Source organism: Pogona vitticeps, chromosome 1 (genome assembly GCF_051106095.1).
Source record: "Pogona vitticeps strain Pit_001003342236 chromosome 1, PviZW2.1, whole genome shotgun sequence".
NCBI classification, from domain to species: Eukaryota; Metazoa; Chordata; class Lepidosauria; order Squamata; family Agamidae; genus Pogona; species Pogona vitticeps.
Window position 1 is genome coordinate 290840861 of NC_135783.1, and position 18268 is coordinate 290859128.

An 18268-nucleotide genomic window follows, 5' to 3' on the forward strand; every position below is an offset into this window, starting at 1 on the left:
CATATGAAGGGCCACTGTCACCCATAGTTTGTGACTTTTCATCATGGATCTGCTTTGCACCTTTCCCTTGGAGAAACAGGAACTTGATTATGGTCCTATGCTGTTCCACACTGAACTTTTCTGGATGTGCTGCCATGTTCACTTTGGACCTGAACATGAAAGATAAGTTAAAATCATAGGTAGTTGATTTTTGCACCATTGAATACAGACAAATTGGCCAATACACCCTGCAATTTATAGCTTCCTAGCTCATTTTTTTCTGGGAAAGGCTCAATACATATCAGCACCTCCTTGTATAGGGTGCCAATAACAGTTTCCTAAATATACTGAATGGGGTAAAGCTAAGATGTAGTTCAGATTGTAGCAATGATTCCGGTATAAATAATTCAGATTAAAGAACAAAGATTTCAGTAACATTTTAGCAGCTAAATTGATGCCATGATGTACAAGCTATATTTTCATGTTCAGTGATATAGTGAAATGAGGCTGGAGGACTTTCTGAAGAACAGGGCCTATGATATCATCCACCACTATCCAGCTTTCCTGTTCTGTCTGAGTTTAACTAGTCTTCAACATAGCTGAGAGAGGAATGGATTTTCTAAGAAACAGCATGTTTCAGGCTATTGCTGTTGTAAAGTACTTGTGCCTGCTTTGGTCTTGATTGGCCAATTAAGAGCTATTAACGTAACAAAAGACTATTGCCTCCATTTTTTCTAAGGACTGATCAGTTGCCTGCATTTTCAGACTCTCCTTATGGGCTACCATGAGTGCCAGCAGCCCCGAATTTATCACTACATCATTGTTGACACCTGTGCAGTCTCTTTGTGCTTTACAATTACAGTTAGTGTGTCTCAGATAGTTGTGAATGATGGGAATCCATTCTTCACCTGGAATGTAATTGTCTTGGTGCCTGGGAAATGTCTCTGCTCTCTGTCATGTGTAGCTAGGCAGGAACCCTCAGAATTGTTGTGTACTAGCACCATCAATTCATCCTTTTGTTGTTGTTGTCTCCCTTACATGCCAGCTTTATTCAGAGATTGGAAATTTTACTTTTTTTCAACTACAGTATAACTCTCCAGATTCTCAGCCAGGATCATTCATGCAGATGGATGGATTCTGGAAACATTAATGGGAGGCAGGTGTTTCTAAGCTCTGGCTGTATTTGGTATTGAGATCTGGAGTGTAAGCTGAATGGAAAGGGACTTTGGTTTAGGATGGCCATTCTCTTATGTGTTAGGATTCTGAATACTTTGAATCCTACTCCATATTGCTGAACAAGCACACTAAAATCCACTGTGGTCGTGATGAAAAAATGGAGTTAGATGTCCAAAACAATCCAGAAATGAAGGTGTATAATACCTTTACTGGACCACTAAAATATTAAAAATGCAGAAGATTTTGAGTCCAACAGGACCCTTCATCAGGCCAGGCACTGCAGAGCTCCAGAGGGTAGGAGGAAGAGCAGAATAGTTAAAAAATCATCCTGACCAGATGTTGCAGTCTAAGGATCTGAGTTCAAGTGCCAAGTTGGAAACTGGAGGCCTCGTGCATCAGGTTGAGGAATCTGGCTTCACCACAGGCAATGAGGGATGAATTATGTTTCCACAGCTCTGCAAGCAAAGGTTTACTGATCATTCTGATGTCCGCAGAGAGCAAAATCTGAACAAGTTGATTTTTGAACTATTCTGCTTCTCCTCCTGTGCTCTCAGACTCTGCACTGCCCAGCTCAATGAAGGGTCTTCTTGGATGCAAAGATTATGTTTTAAATATTTCAGTAATCCAACATCCAAGTATTACCCATCAGAAATTGTAAGTTTTCCCAGCTGTTTGCAGGAGTGGGCAGCCCTTGGGCCTTCCAGATCTGTGTTGGTTATCACCACCTACCTGTATCTCTGCTTGAACTCTAAAATCCACTAATCAGATTTAGTCATAGAAATCATCTTCATTATCATCATCTTAGAACTGGAAGGGATGCTGTCAATCATTGAGTCCAACTCCTGTTAAAGGGGCACAACTGGACTCTCAGCCTCTGGCGCCACAAGCCAGATATTTAAACCGCTGAGCTATCCAGCGGTTCCTCATAGGATGGGGAGGAAACAGAAGAGTGAGGTAGGTACTGCATGCCAATAAACCATTTAAAGCTACATTTAGTTACTTACAGTAGGATCAGGAGTTCTAATACATTCTCAAAGTCATCGACAGATCTGTACAGAAACCTGGTCAAACAAACCATAAATTGATTAATTACTCATGTGTTAGAGGGAAGGAATGCAGAGCCTAAGAATCAACAACTACTATGACACTGATTTTCTTTTTATTTAATTCTCAAGTTTACTTGCTATTATTAAAACTACTGGGAGTCACTGACCTTGATCAATTTACTACAAGTCACCCATAGATCTACCCAACTGGCCCTTGCTTGCTCCAGATTAGCTATGACTGATAGCAGGTGCCATTTGGACAGAAAGTTAATGAACTGATGTTTCTTGCTTTGCCTCCTAAGGCAGTGGTGATCAAAAGAGTTAATTCTGACACTCCTGTGTTTTGGCCTGGCTATTGTAATGGGGGCATGCATTGAAGAAAAAAAAGCCTTCCAGTTGTAAATTCCAAACTCAGCTGGATGCAGGTGCTCGCCTTTGGGCTGTCTCTCTTGAGATGCAAGATGTGGAAGCCCAAGTCAAGCCTCAAACCAGGAAGGATTTCATACTTTGCATTCTCGAAGGCTTTCATGGCCGGGATCTGATGGTTGTTGTGGGTTTTCCGGGCTCTTTGACCGTGTTCCGAAGGTTGTTCTTCCTGATGTTTCGCCAGTCTCTGTGGCCGGCATCTTCAGAGGACTGGAGTAGGAACTCTGTCCATCCTCTGTTCCAAAGTTCAATCAACAGGAAGAAAAGGGAAAGGGAAACAGAGCGTGGACAGAGTTCCTACTCCCATCCTCTGAAGATGCCGGCCACAGAGACTGGCGAAACGTCAGGAAGAACAACCTTCAGAGCACGGCCAAAGAGCCCGAAAAACCCACAACAACCAACAACCATTTCATACTTTCCTCCCTTTTCTGAGTAGAGGTCTGTGCAGCTGTATGTCCCACTTCATGTACATACTTTCTCCCTTGAAACCCCTCCCTTTGGGTTGTAGCTGTCTGTTCCCCTTAGGTGCCTCCTTCTCCTCCTTGCCTCTCATTAGTGCAAGGTCTGGCATGTCAGCTGGAGGCACTGGAGCTTTCTCCTGAGCCTTGATGGGATTTGTCAAGATCCTTTCCCTTTTCTTCCTGTTGATTGAACTTTGGAACAAAAGGAATGGCAGGAAGAAAAGAGCTTAAGAGAGAGATTGAACCATGGAGAGGGAAAGATGTTGAAATCATTCTGATCCTCTATTATCCTACAGATGCTGAAAGAGGAGGGGAAAGTGGTTAAAGGGTGGCAAGGTCTTTTCCTTTAAAAAAGCATAGCCCCCCACCCCACCCCATGGGCTTTTTGAAGTTTCAGCCTGTGGTTTCTGAAATGCCCTAGTGAATTGTTTCCTGTGCAACCTGGTGAGTGGTCTTCTGATTCTGGCCTTTTGGGCTGGCCAGCAAAACAGGCACTTTAAGGCAGAGACTGCCATTTTTACTGAGAGGGAAGACAACAAACAAATCACATCAGTCTGAATTCCTATCCCCAGCCAGGTATAATTACAATAGCGTCAAAGTATCTCTTGGATTGTGGATTGCTGCTGTTTTTACTACTGGATTCCTCCTGAGCTGCACTAGAAAAACATTCTGGCCTTTCCATCAAGTCAACCAGTCAGACACAGAGTTTTGACATTTCCTGCTGACCATACAGAATACTCTATCATTTCCCTCTCTTTCAGCCCTAGCACTTAGCTGCATAAGGGGACTGCACAAATTGCCTTCTGCACAGCAATCCTCTACCTCAGAAGCCTCACCTGCTTTGCAACAGGAGGGCAAACGAACACTTATCATAGAAGACAACATTTTTACACACTCTCTCTTTTTTAAAAGCAAAGGGATTGTAGAGGGGAAACATACAGTAGCTTGGCACTTCTTTGGGCAAAACTCTGCCTCATTTTTCTCCAGCTCTTCCTTCCTCTAATTATATATTGTGCACGAGAGAAGGGAGACAAGAAAATGTAAACAGAGGCAGCAGGTCCTGTTTTGTTTTTTAAATTCCCAGCTAGGGAGCATTAAGAAACCTAGAAATATATTTTTAAAATGCAACATTTTGTCAGCAGTACCTTTTTAGTGCTTCTGAAATAACTCATCTTTTATTGCATGTGGTTCTGTCTGAATTTCATGACCACGTTTCTCTGCTGTTCACTCTGTGTTTGTGTTTGCCTGCAGGTAGACAGGTACAGTATGTTGTGTCTGAGGAGAACCCCAAACGGGATATATTTCTTTAAAATAGTCACCATAAAATGAAACCTATTACTCTTTAAGATGCTAAAAGGCTTTTGTTTTGACTTATTGAAAAGGGGCTTGCCTTGCCTAGAGAGCCTCCAAAAGCACTTAATGTTATCAGTGCACCCTTTAGATTTGCAGATTCTCCTGGTTTCTTGAGGAGTAGAGTCTGGTCTTTGGTTCAAAACCCATGCTGAGATTTAATTGGTCTTGGAAGTCCAACCTCCATTTAATCCCTTCCAAGCGCCTAGTTGGCTAAATACCAGCATTTTATGTGGGCAGTTCAACAGATAGGGATTAATTCTGTCATCTTCTATAAACTAAATGATTGGGATAAATTTTCTGGGTACACCCCTTGCAGTTACAGAACTCAAAGGGACTTCTCTGCCATTAGGAAGAAAAATGTGGACTAATGAACAGTTTAGTGCTCATTGCATATGAAAGTAGGAACAAATTGATCTCCAGAGTTAATACTTATCTGGCAGATTGAAATCTGTTTCAAAAACAAAGGCAAATACGGCTAAGCCCAGCACCATATTCCTTTCCCCATATTTCTCCAAGTGGGTTCATGGTTCTCCAAAATAAAAAGGCTGAATACATATAACAAAAAAAATACAAGAATGGTACAGATATGGAACTGTTACCCCTTTTTAGACTACAACACTCAAGATCCCTAGCCAGCATAGCCCATGTTCTCTGAGGGTTCCCAAAAAGTAACCTCTTCAAGCTCTGAAAAGGCATATTTTATTTATTTATTTATTTAACTTATAGATATAGATTATTGAAAAATGTGCCTTTGCTGAGGGTGATTATTTAGTACTCTAAATACTTGGAACCCTACTCCATGTTGCTGAGGAAGCAGAAAAAGGCCTGATTCAAAACCAAAATAATGCAAAAATGAGGGTGTGTAATAGCTTCATTGAACCACTAAAATGTTAAAAGTAGGCAAGGTTTTGATTCCAGTGGGACCCTTTATCAGGTTGGGCATTCTACAGGGCAAAGTGAGGAGCAGAATATTTCCAAAGTCATCCTGGCCGGATGTTGCAGTCTAAGGATCTGAGTTCAAGTGCCAACCTGGAGACTGGAGGATTCTTGCAACCAGTTGAGGAATCTGGTTTCACCACAGGCAATGAAGGATGAATTGGGTTTCCATATCTCTGTAAGCAAAGGATCGCTGATCGTCTTGTATATCCTGACACTGCAACATCTGGTCAGGATGATTTTTGAACTGTTCTGCTTCTCCTCCTGCTCTCTCAAGATCTGCCCAGCCAGATAAAGGGCCCTCTTGGACTCCAAAGGTCATCTGTTTTTAATATTTTAATAATCCAATATCTGGGTATTGGCTTTGGGTAAGACAATCCAAAAAGTGATTTTTCCAAGCTGTTTATGGGGTGGGCATCCCTTAGTTCTATGTTGGTCTTGCTGGAACCCTAAAATCCACTAATCTCAGAAAATAGCCAATAAACGATGTAAATCTACATTTCGTTACAATAGAATCAAGAATTCTAACACAAAACTTTCAAAGTCATCAGCAGATGTGTAGAGAAACATGATTAAACAGACCATCAATTTATTACTTATATATTAGAGGCAATGAATACAGAGCCTAAGAATCAACTATTACCACGGTGCTGATTTTCTTTTTAATTCGGAAGTTTACTTGCTATTATTAAAACTACAGTACTGGGAGTCACTGACCTTGATCAATTTACTGCAGGTCACCCATAGATCTACCCAACTGGCCCTTGCTTGCTCCAGATTGGCTATGACTTATAGCAGATGCCATTTGGACAGAAAGTTAAGAAACTGACATTTCCTGCTTTGCCTCCTAAGGCAGTGGTGATCAAAGAGTTAACTCGGACCCTCCTGTGTGCTTGCCTGGCTATTGTAATGGGAACAGGCATTGCACAAAAGCCTTTCAGTTGTAAATTCCAAACCCAAATTCCAAGTGAACACATTGTCTCCTGGAGGAAAGACAAGGGGGGCATAGAGCTGGATAGAGCTGGAAAGCCTATTGGACTGCAAGAACCAGAATCCCTCCCAACCTCCCCCATTTGGCTTTCCTAAAGATTATGGAAGTTGTAGGCCTGACCATTTATTGAGCAGTTTGTCCCCCCCCCAACTCTCAGCAAGGGTAACAACTGTGATAATATAACATTTAGGGGCAGGAGCCTTTCATGGATCACAAGCTGAATCAGAGTTTTCTCCACTCTTGTGTAGCATTGTTTATCTCTTTTCAATATGAAAAGATAGTTCATCATCAGTTTATAGTTAAGTCTCAGGCAGGTTTAGTCAGAAGTAAATCACGCTTTAATCCTGTTTAGTCAAAATTATTCAAAGGATTATTTCATTGGAGTATACTCTTTTATCATGGGAAACGTATACAGCAGGGATGGGTGGCCTTCCAGCTGTTGGACTGAAGTGTCTATAAGGCCTTACTACTGGCTATGCTGCCTACAGCTGATGGGAGTCTTAAATCTAAAAAGGGCCACCAACAGGCTTTGGTGCTGTAGGTCAAAATAGGGAGGCACTGGGCATTTTTTCCTTTTATAACCATTACTTTTACAAGGAACTGTCTCTGTCAAATATCAGCAAAGCATCTCTTTCTTTACTGGGTGGTTTCCTCATTTGTTTCATGATAGCTTCAGGGTTAGGCTGCCCAATGTTATGTGAACCAGCTCAGTAGGCTGCAAAACACATGGACCATTCAGTTGTGGTTGAGAATGTCACCATCACTTCATTTGGATTTATGATCTTTTCTTGCTTTGTGCTGTGAATTTTCCACCACTTAACACTTCCGTACTTCCCAGACCCTGTGCAGTGACTTGCCCGCACTTGGCTGCCTGCCTGTGGAGAATGTTTTTACAAACAAGCACTGAGATCTTGATATTGCCCGCTTTGCCTCAAGGCGAGGCAGAGACAAGATGGAAGAGTTTCTGTCTGCCAGGGTCTCTCTTCCCCACCCCACCCCAGGCTTTTGAACCTAGAACTGCATCCCATTCTTTTAAAAAAAGTAATAAAAGGGAGTTTAATGGATGTGAGTAGGTATATGTAAATAGGAAATAAATGAGCTTCTGTCGTACATGGTTTGTGGAAATATAACACACAAAAAAGCAAAGATAGAGAATGAAAAAAGTTTAAAGTGTCTTGTTCAGTGTAGTATTTTGGTTTTTTGTTGTCCAAAAAGTTTACAAGCTGCCTTTGAAGAAAATCCTCACATTAGTGAACAAATATGAAAGCATAATGTTGTAGCAGCATAGCATTATATACCTTTAAAAGTTCAAGGCCAAGGGTGAACAATAATACTTTAAAAGTATCATTTGTGCAACATAAATATCCACATACACCCCCCAAACCATAGCAATTAACCAGCAACCTACAGAATGCAATCACAAAATGTATAGAATATAAGCCCCATTCCTGGAAAAAAAACAACCACCTTTTTGGATGCCAGAGATGAAGGGGCTGATCAGCCGTGCCCCAAAAGAGAGTTCCATAGAACAAGGCCATTCCTGAGAAGGTCCTGGGCTCCAGTTTCTGCCAGCCCTGAGGGCAGGCCAGTGAGTGACAGACTCTGCTGCTGATTTCCTCCTTTTCATTCCTATATTCCTACTCTTACTGATCCTGACTTGTACAGCAGTGTTGCTTTTGACTCACTCTTTACCATCTTCATCCCAGCAAATTCCAATTTCTGCAAAACTTAAATGTTTTCTTGAGAATAATTATGTATGTAAATGAAAATGTTTGTGCTAAGGTGGAACTGTTCACAAAAACTGAGTTGCCTTGTTCAAATCTATCTATGAGCTACTTGTGACTCTATCTTAACTGTCTCATTTCAGTTAGTATTCGTTTCAATTTATATTCAATTTGCAGTTTGGGATCTTGTCACCTCTCCCTCAGGTCAACCTCCTGGCCCATTCGCACCCCTCAATCTCTGATGTTGAGACTGGTCACTCCAGAGGAGGCCCAGAAACTGTCAACTAGAAACCAGGCCTTCTCAGTAGTGGCCAACTCGCTTTGCAATGCCCTTCTGGTGGGGGTGCATCTGGCCCCCTCCCTCTTGAGCTTCAGGAAGCAAATTAAAACCTGGCTCTTTACCCAGGCCTTTTGAAAACCTGCTCCTTCTTAATTTTATTAATGAGGTAATGTGTTCGTTGGTTTATTGTCTGATGCCTAATTCAGTTGCTTTAATTTTGCCATCTTGAGATTTAGTGACACCTGTTACAAAAAGAGGTTTTTATGGTAGGTTCTTGTTTTTTTATGTTTGCTGTTTTACCTTTGTTGATTTGTGTTACTTTTTGTAGCTGCCAAGAGTAGTGGCTTGCTACTAGAAGAGTGGGGTACAAATCCAATGAATGAATGAATGAATGAATGAATGAATGAATGAATGAATGAATGAATGAATGAATGAATGAATGAATAATGTTCTTTTTTGACAATAGTCTAAAAGCTGGTTTATAGCTAAACTTTTAAATAACTGGCTATCCATGAAGATGAATGAGCAAATAAACAATACTCAAGGACGATAGCTAATGTAGTATTTTGTTAAAAAATTGTGATGACTTTTATAAGCTATATGCTGTTCTCTTTTAAATACTTGCCAGTTACTACACAATTCAGTGGATTCTTTTCAAAGGTGTTAAGTGTCATGGCTACAATATCTGTAACAGTTTTTTGGACTGAATTTGCTCTTTATCCAATCTTTTGCAATATCTTACTGGAAGTGAGAGACCTGATTTTAGTTGAACTTTTTATTTATTTATTTATTTATTCTCAAGATTTTTTTAGCCGTGTCATTACTAATGGTCTCTGAGCGGTGTACAACAATATTAAAATTTTAAAAACATTAAAACTATTAAAATAGGCAATATTAAAAAATACCCTATATTAAAAACAGTCATTAAAACATTAATATTAATAAATCCTGCTGCTCATATGGCCAGCTAAAGAATACTATTTAATTAAAATGCAGGCTAAACAGAAAAGTCTTTGCCTGGCGCTGAAAAGCGAAAACTGTTGGAGCCAGGCGGATCTCTATAGGAAGGGCGTTCCAAAGTTGGGGGGCAACAGCTGAGAAGGCCATATTTCGGCATGCCATCCCCCTCACCTCTTTCAGGGATGGCACCTTCAGAAGGGCCTCCTGGCCTGATCTTAGAGGATGGGCAGGCTTGTATGGAAGAATATGGTCCTTTAGGTAACCAGGTCCTAAGCCATTTAGGGCTTTATATGTCAAAGTAAGCACTTTGAATTGGGCCCGAGCAGCAACCCCAGCATCACCTTCTGGACCCGATCAGCCAGGTAGGAGTGGAACCATCATAAAACAGTGCCTCCCACTCCCATCCCAACCAATCTGTCCAGAAGGACACCATGGTTGATGGTGTCGAAAGCTGCTGAGAGGTCCAGGAGAATCAAGAGGGATGCATTACCCCTGTCTTTCTCCCAGCAAAGGTTGTGAAACAGGGCAACCAAGGCAGTCTTCATCTCATAACTCGGCCTGAAACCCAATTGAAATGAATCTAGATAATCCGTTTCATCCAGGAGAGCCTGGTGCTGCTCAGCCACCACACGTTCCAACACCTTGCCCAGAAAAGGGAAATTCGCCACTGGTCAGAAGTTCATCACTAGGCCTGGGTCCAGATTAGGCTTTTTAAGGAGTGGGTGAATCACTGCCTCCTTTAATGGGGTGGGGACTACTCCCTCTCTTAATGAGGAGTTGATGACCTCCAGGATCCAGGTGCGAACCTCCCTGGCAAATTCCTTTATTAGCCATGATGGGCAGGAGTCAAGTTGTATAGTGGTGGCACAAAGTTTTTCAGTCATATATATCCTTTGGTGAGAGGTGCAAATGAAAAGAGTTCTGTTTTTGTGCCTCTGTTGTTTAAAATACCCCACAAAATAAGTTTCTTCTAGCAACTACTAGTAATTTTGAATTAGTAACTTTGGGGTTGTTTTTGTTTTCCAAGATGTGACAGAATTGAACTGACTAATCCCTCCAGTACAAAGTTAGCCATTTCCCTAAGTGGTAGGTACAAGTAGTTGTTGTGTAGTTGTTAAGTCATGTCTGACTCTTTGTGACCCCATAGACTAGACTATACCAGGCCCTCCTGTCTTCTACTGCCTCCTGGAGTTGGGTCAAATTCATGTTGGTTGCTTCGATGACCTTGTCCAACCATCTCGTCCCCTGTCGTCCCCTTCTCCTCTTGCCTTCACACTTTCCCAGCATCAGGGTCTTTTCCAGGGAGTCTTCTCTTCTCATGAGATGGCCAAAGTACTGGAGCCTCAGCTTCAGGATCTGTCCTTCCAGTGAGCACTGAGGGCTGATTTCCTTCAGAATGGATACATTTGATCTCCTTGCAGTCCAGGGGACTCTCAAGAGCTTCTTCCAGCACCACAATTCAAATAGGTACAAGTACCCTCTTTTATAATAGCATCATGAGATCAGTCTGCAGAGAAGTAGATCTTGTGCTAGAATAACATTTCAGTGTACCTAACAGTGGGTATGAAAATCAGGTTCAGAAATTCTCCAAAGTAAAGTGTGTAGCACAGCTACCACAACCCAGTCTGCACCAAGCACTGTAGTTTCGTGCTCTGCCTTGCTATTCTTAGGGCCACCCTGTGCCCAGCAGAACTTGGGTTTTGCAGAGTCCTTTCTTTGAGTCTCTCTCTCCTCTTGGTCAAGACAATTTGTGAGATGGCTTGCAGTGCCTACCCCTATATATAGTGTGCCTATCAGTTGCCATCTGTGCAACAGCCAGCTCTGTTGGTGCAGAAAATACTACAGAGCTATGCAGTGCAGATAGCTTTTAACCACCTTTCTTCATGCCCTATTTTTAGTGTGGTTACTTGTCTTTAAGCCAAACGGGAGACTTGTGTATTGCTAGGATACTACAGTGCCAGAAATATCTCTGCCCAAAGATGACATTGAGTGGGCGGCTGACATTTATTGCATTGTGTGTCTGTGCCAATGCACACACCAGCGTGCAAACACCAACTGTGGCTGTCATGCATCTTAGTCTTGTGTATCACTTGACAATTTGGGACACCGTGGGCAGATGGCATTCCAAGGTTATTTCTTTGCATTATATTTTGAGGAGCAACTGCCCATTCTGGTTGTAACACAATTACTACTGTCCTTCACAATGCTGCTTTACATTTTAGTATAATTTCCATCCTGACTCCTGAGGGGCATTTTAGTATGTCACTGATGCTCTGGGTCTGTCACTGCAGGGCAAAGGATGGTTAGCCTCTTGTGAGCTACTTGATATCATCTACATTAATATTCTAGGTGTTTTCCCTCCGAAGGAAAAAGCCGTATTATTATGGCATAAGCAGAGGAGCTGAATACAAAGGACTCAGAAGCTATGCTTATAAAAGGCTCTGGGTTGTGCACTGTGCCAGCCTTCCCAAACCTGGCATCCTCAAGATGTTTTGGAATACAACTCCCATCAGCTCCTGCTAACATGACCAATCATGAGGGATCATGGGAGATGAACTCTAAAACATCTAAAGGATACTAGGGCTGTGAAAGCAGAATACTGTGGAGAGTGCAGCAAGAAGCACTTGGAAGCAAAAGATACGGGCTCCAGGCAAACTTGCAAAATCCCAGCACTAGTTATTATTTCACTCTTCAAGTGCATGTGTACTTACTGAATGACAACCCATGGTAACACTGCAGGATAGTGACAGAAGATACATTTGCCAAACTTAGTTGTGCACCAGAAATGCTGGCATAGGAGCCCAATTGAGGATGAGGTCTACCCTGGGAAGAGTGGAATACAAGACCAGGGCACAACTGCTGGACTATGGGCATCCTGATAAAGACCTAAGGCCTACATTCCCTTTCCTTGTTCATCTTATTAGGACTGCTATCTATTATGTGCTGTCAAGTAGGAATCAACTTACTGTACAATCACTTTAACAGAGATTTCAAGGCAAATGAAATATTTAAGGAATAGCTTTACCAGTTCCAAACCCCAATGAGCTTCCATAGCCAAGTGGGGATTTGAACCCAGATCTCATAAGTCCTAGTCTATTACGCTATCCCCTACACAATAATGGGTACCTTCTTAGGGCTAGCATGGCCCAAATGAGATTATTTTACTTTGGAAATAAATATAAGTCTTCTGGATTTCATGGCTGCAACATAAACATTCTATCTCTGTGAATGCTGTGGCAGAATGTACTTGCATCCAGAAGTATAATCGTTAAGTATCATGAAACAAATGGAGATGGAGTTTTAAAAGTTAATCAGAAAACTACCTATCCTCTTTGGGTAAATGCCACCAGGATATATACAGGTGGTGAAGTCAGAGGCTGTTAACTATAGGGCAACGGAACAATAACATGCTGTGAACAGCCTTATCTACATCTTTCTTGAGACAAGTTGGTAACAAAGAATGCCATTATTAAGAAACCCCTCATCTCACTGCTGCTAGTGTTTGTTCAACCCAGGTAAAAAGTCGCTCAAGATGGGCAGATCTCAGCCAGGAAAAACAAGAGAGGACAATTAGATTGTTAGGGTTTAGGAGGTTTTTTCCTCTTAGGATTAATAGGACTTTTAAGACTGAGGGTGTGCAGGGTTAGAGAATTCTTAGATCCCAGTTACCTTTATTTCCCTTCTTCTGTGGGTTACGTGATCACGCTCTTTTGCCAAACACCAGAGAGGATCACAGGGAATGCGAAAATCTAACACGGAACAGAAGAGTTAGGTGTCTTGCACTTCCTAGCTGTGGTTCTGCCTTGGAGTAATTTTTTTTCACATGCAGTGAAACAGCCCACAGCAAAAGATTGTGGCAAAAATACTTGAGAGTGGATGAAAGAGAACACACACAGCTCTGAAGGGCTGCTCAGGTTCACGGGGCTCTGCCACTGTCTCTCTTTACCATAGGAAGCCCTGGTCTAGGGTAAGGGGACTTTACTGAGCAGTATAGCAGTGGGGAATCGGGCAGGCTACTGGAGGCACAGAGCACTGCTGTTGCTCAACATTTGCTGCATGAAATAGTTGCCTGGCTCTACCTAGGAGGAGTAGGGCTGGTCCTTTTGTGCCATCCTTTAAGTTCTAAATCGAATGTTTGGCACCTCGCAAGAAAAGTATAAAATAATTCATAATTCCACAATAGCTGAAAACTCTAAAAAGTGAGACCAAACAGCGCTCAAGTTTCCACCACCTGCTTTCACTGCACGGGGGAACCAGCCTTACCTTCCAATGTGTTCGATGCGGAATAGGGGACACAACGCTATTAAGCACAACGTGCCTAATGCATTGCCTGGAAGGTGCCTTCGGAGGAAGACAGTCCTTAGGGCGGTGAAATCGTGCCTTCGGTTGGCACGGAAGCATTTGGGAAGGAAAAGCGGTGCCGTAGAGCGAGCGCGAGACCAGCGCACCCACCCACCCCCACCCGGGGCCGGCGGGACGACAGGACAGTCCCACGTTGCCGCTTGCCCCGGCGCTCAGCGCCTCGCACGTGCCCAGGCCTAGGCGGGCCCGGGGGACACCCAGGGAGCGCCCTGAGCAGGCAGACGGGCCTCCACTTGCTTTCCGGGCGGGAGTTCTCTCCCCCCCCCCCGCATTCCCACCCTCCCCTCCTCCTTTCCTTGGCGGGCATCGCCCGTCTCCTCCTGGATGTGGGATGGCCTCTTCTCCACCCCGGGGGCCGGGAGCAGAGGAGCCGCGGCAGGTAGAGGCAGCCTCCGCATAGCTGGCATTCCGAGAGGCTCGGCGGCGCCCGGCCTCCTCCCTCTCGGCTCCCCGGCACTCGTTCCCGCGTACTCGGGATGCACAGAGCCCTGACGCGCCTGCCTCGTCTTCCTTTGCCCGGGGGGGGGGGGTCGTGGGGCCTCCCTGTTTCAAGAGGGGGCTCCAACCCTTTCCTTTTCGCGAGGGCAGGGAGGCGGGACCGGGCCGCTCCGATCATTATTTTGGGAGAGGCTCTTCCCCCCCCCCCTTCCATTCCTGGACTCCGGGTCAAGGGACGCCCGACAGCACAAGCGGCCCAGTTGAGAAACTCTGTTCTTTCTTACTCTCCCTCTCCCCCCCCCGACACACCCACCCACTCCGCAGCCTTGTAGGAGCACCGCGCCCTTCTTGCGCGCCCCGAGCACGCCCGCAAGCGGCGGCGGCGACTATCTCTCCTGAGGTGAGCAGGTCCGTTCCGGGACCTTTCGGGGGGTGGGAGGGGGTTGTTCTGGCCGCTTCCACCCGCCCTCGCTGCCCCCCCCCCCCAGCCTGGTCTTGCCAAAACGAGCTTCCTCTCGCCACCTGTGGGCACAAGTGTTAAGCCTCCGCGTATGTGTAGGCTGGGGCAACCTGCCCAGGAGCGCACTGCTCGTTACCACAAATCGCCCGTAAGAGAGAGTGCGTTAATAATAGGGTAGAAAGGAACGGGATGGTTCTTCACAGCTTATTCGAGTCGACGTGTTTCCGAAGAGAGGTGCAGCGTAAGTACCGCTGGCATGAAGTCGCTCTCGGGCCAGGCCGGGGGGGGGGGGGCGAGGCTGTGTGCACAGAAGGGCTGCTCCAGTTCAGGGCCTGGGACGTCTCCTGCAGTTGGTGGGCGCCCAGGTCCGGTTCGCTCAACTCGGTCCCGCTCCTTCCCTCGCCCAGAGGTCACCCCCCCCCGCCCCTGCCCCTTCGCCACCCCCCCGCTCGCGGGCCGGCTAGTCCGCCGCTCCGAGGGGTGAGTGCGGGCGACTCCGCGGCGCCAAGGGAGCGGAGCGAGGTGTAGGCGGGCGGGCGGGCGGGCGGGGGGGCGCGAGACGGGTGCAAACCGGGGCGGGCCGATTGCCTTCGCGCCGAGCCGGCTCTGGCGTGGCTCCGCGCTTATTGTGCGGGACGTGAGTTTAACCTCTCCTTTGGTTGGCCGTCTTTTGTTGCCCTCCTTCCGGAGAGGGCGCGGGGGGGGGGGAGAGAGAGGAGGCCCCAGCTTTTGGAAATGTGAAAGACAAAAGTGGACGATCGATCCCCAAGAAGGGCGTGTGTGAGTAACTGGGGGGGGGGGTGGCGCTCAGAAAAGGCAGCTCGCTGAGCGGGGGGGGGGCGGAAGGGAGGGAGGGGCGGCGCACAAAGCCTGGAGGCGGCGAGAGGGCAAAAGCCAGGTGAGGCCGTCGGGGCGGCGAGGGAGCGCCTGCGGCGGCGGCGGCGGCAGCTCCGAAGAAGGGAGTCGGGGCGATGAAGGAGCGGCGGCGGCGGCAACAGCAGCTGGAGCGCCGGAGGCCCCCGGCCAGGTGCGGAGGCGGCTTTGACGACCGGGCGGCCCCGAGACTCGTGGCGGCTTTGCGCGACGCGCGTGTCTCCTAAACCCGGGTCTCCCCGCTGGGAGCAGCGGCAGTCTGGCGCGTGCGGGTCTCCTCGCCGTTCCTCTCGTCGGTCCCTCAGGCTTGGGGGCGCGGGGGGGGGGGCGGCGGCATTCCCGGCCGGCTTCGGCGCTCGCTCCGTTTCTGAGGTCGAGCGAGGGGCCCCCGGGCGCGCCGCCGAGGCTTTCCGGGCAAGCGGGCGGCGGGGCGCAAGGTCCGAGTCGCCGGAGGGAGGGCCGCTCGGGAGCCTTTCCCTTTTCCCTTCCCGGTCGTTTCTCGTTCGGAGCCACCGAAGTCCTTCCTGAGCCCCTGAGGGAGAGGTCGCGGGAACGGCGCCGCTTGACCGGGTCCGCGAAGGATACGTAGCCGCGCGGTTTTGGGGGACGATCTCTGCGCCGCCTTTCTGATGTTGGGGAGGCGGAGGGGGGGCAAATGGCATTAGATTTGCGCCAAGAAGGGTTATTTTTCCTTCTCTCGGCCGAACTGAAAAGGGAGTCGCAAACAACAGCTGTGCCAATTCAGACGACCGAAACATTTTGTCCAGTGAAAAGACACTGGGCGCTCCACCTCCTCGTAGTAGACATTTCCATTCGAGGTGGCAATTAGCAGAGGTTTGGCGTTTAGGTACTGGGTGCCTGAGTTTGTACCTCTTCCCTTCCTCTCTATTTCACTTTCTATCTCTCCCCCCCCCCCTTTCTCTTTGCGTTTTTCAGATTTTGTGAGTTCATTTTGAAAGGTGTGACTTTTCAAATGGAAAATGGAGTGACCTGGTTTAAACAAAAGTTTGACGTTGGTTCCTGGGAACTTGGATTGTCCCCCAAAAAAGTCATTGCAGGACATTGGGATCTAAAAAGCTTCCTTATTCTGATTCATAATTAATGGTCGTTCTGTTTTAATATCCTCTGCCTGCAGCAGGAAAGGAAACCCAGGGCTCTACAGGTGTTGTCACATTCTAACCCCCATCAGCCTTAGCCAGCCTCACCCATGGTAACGGATGATGGAATTGCAGTCCAGCAATAAATGAGGGAGCACACTCTCCCTGTCTCGATTTACACTGGAGAATGGCCCTTACAAACCGGAGCTTTCCTCTCAGTTTGGCACCGTAAAAGAATGAGAGAGAAAGCAGGGGTCAGCTGTTGGCAGTGCCCTCCAGCAAGGGAGAATGTCAGCAAAGGGAGGAGGAGTTAGAAACTAGGAAAGTTTGTAGTGCTTAATGCTTGCGGAGATGGCCTGGCCAGGAATGTGGCAGCATTGCTGGAAGGCTCCTCAGGATGGTTTTGTTTTGTTGCGTTTTTTAAGTATTAGTTGCCTCTGCATTTGGGGATTTCAGGAGAGCAGTGCAGGGGACAGCTGCTGTTGTCACAGTGAGGCAGCCACCTCCTATGTGAGGTGCTTCATTATTTCCATGGGCAGCAGCCCTGTGCATATCTCTCGCAGAGCCCAGGGGGTGTGGAAAGATGTTCCTCGTATAAACCTTACATCTTTGTCCCCCTGCCAGAGACTGAGAGAAAGTTCTCCACATCAATTGGCTCCAGAGGTCTCTGAAGGGAAGAGATGGTTGGTAATCCAGGCCTCAATGAGAGAGAGAGAGAGAGAGAGAGAGAGAGAGACTTTGGCACAGACTTCAGGCATACATCAAGTGCTCCATTTTTTTTAATGTAGTGGTTACGCAGGCAGATAAATGTTAACATACAGGTGCCTTCCTATCAATTTTGTAACTCTTTTTCTTATATGTTTGCATGTTTCTGGCCTAAAAGGATAAGCATGTGAACAGCCCTATCGCCGTGACTGCAATAGGAGGAAAGAGTTCTGTTTTCCTTTTTTTAAAGGTTTATATGTCACAAATAAAAAAGAACCTTAATCTATGCACTGTGTTCGGCAAGGCATCAGTGTTTCCAGGATGTGCACACTGGCAAACTTCTGTTTGTTTCATTTTTATACCACTGATCTGGCTGAAGGCTACTCTGAGGTGTGATCCTGTGTAAGGCAATTCTTTTGTGAGTAATTTCCAATGAGATGGCAGCAAAAAAAACCACACACACAAAAAAACCAAAGGTCTTTTGCCACTTTAAGGGTTATACATTTTAATTGGTGTTAGCTTTTTGTGCATTATAGTCTGCTTTTTCAGATCTGAAGACTACCAAATTTTATTTGGTTTCTTTAGATCTGAAGCGGAGGGCCACAGTCCCTGAAAGCTTATACTAAATAAAACTTGGTAGTCTTTTAGGTGCTACAAGGCTGCTGATTGTCTTCTCCAAGCTGTGGGATAGCAATAGAGGGAACGTCACCATGATAACCATAGCCATCTTGTGAATTTAGTCTTCTGAATATCTAAACACTAAACAGTACAAGTTTGTCCCCTCCTCCCTCTTTTACCACCACATAGTAAGGAATTAATATTTGCTGCATGAGGTAGAAGTGTGGGAAGCTCCTCTTTGCCTTGGAATCTAGAATGTGCTGAGTAAACCAGTGAAGCTGTTAAAGCTCATCTTCCTACACCCATTTTACCACTGAAATAAAACTGGAGTTGTTAAGACCAGTTGCATTCCTTTAGCTGCTTGTGTGTTTGGTATTTGGATG

General features: G+C 45.9%; 1 protein-coding gene across 12 annotated transcripts in view; it reads left to right on the top strand.

The window, feature by feature from the left end:
• The window catches only part of LARGE2 (LARGE xylosyl- and glucuronyltransferase 2), a 65079-nt gene that overhangs the window by 16754 nt on the left and 30057 nt on the right, over positions 1-18268 (top strand). For 2 of the 12 annotated variants that reach the window (XM_072985984.2, XM_072985993.2), the window contains exon 1: positions 15233-15372. The exons of 3 other annotated variants lie outside the window; for them this stretch is intronic. The gene's annotated coding sequence lies outside the window, so the exon portion shown is untranslated. Of the gene's footprint in view, positions 1-14500; positions 14533-14751; positions 14834-15184; positions 15373-15497; positions 15620-18268 lie in introns of those variants that run through there. 7 more of the 12 variants (XM_072985990.2, XM_072985991.2, XM_078389625.1 and 4 more) reach the window with 7 other exon arrangements.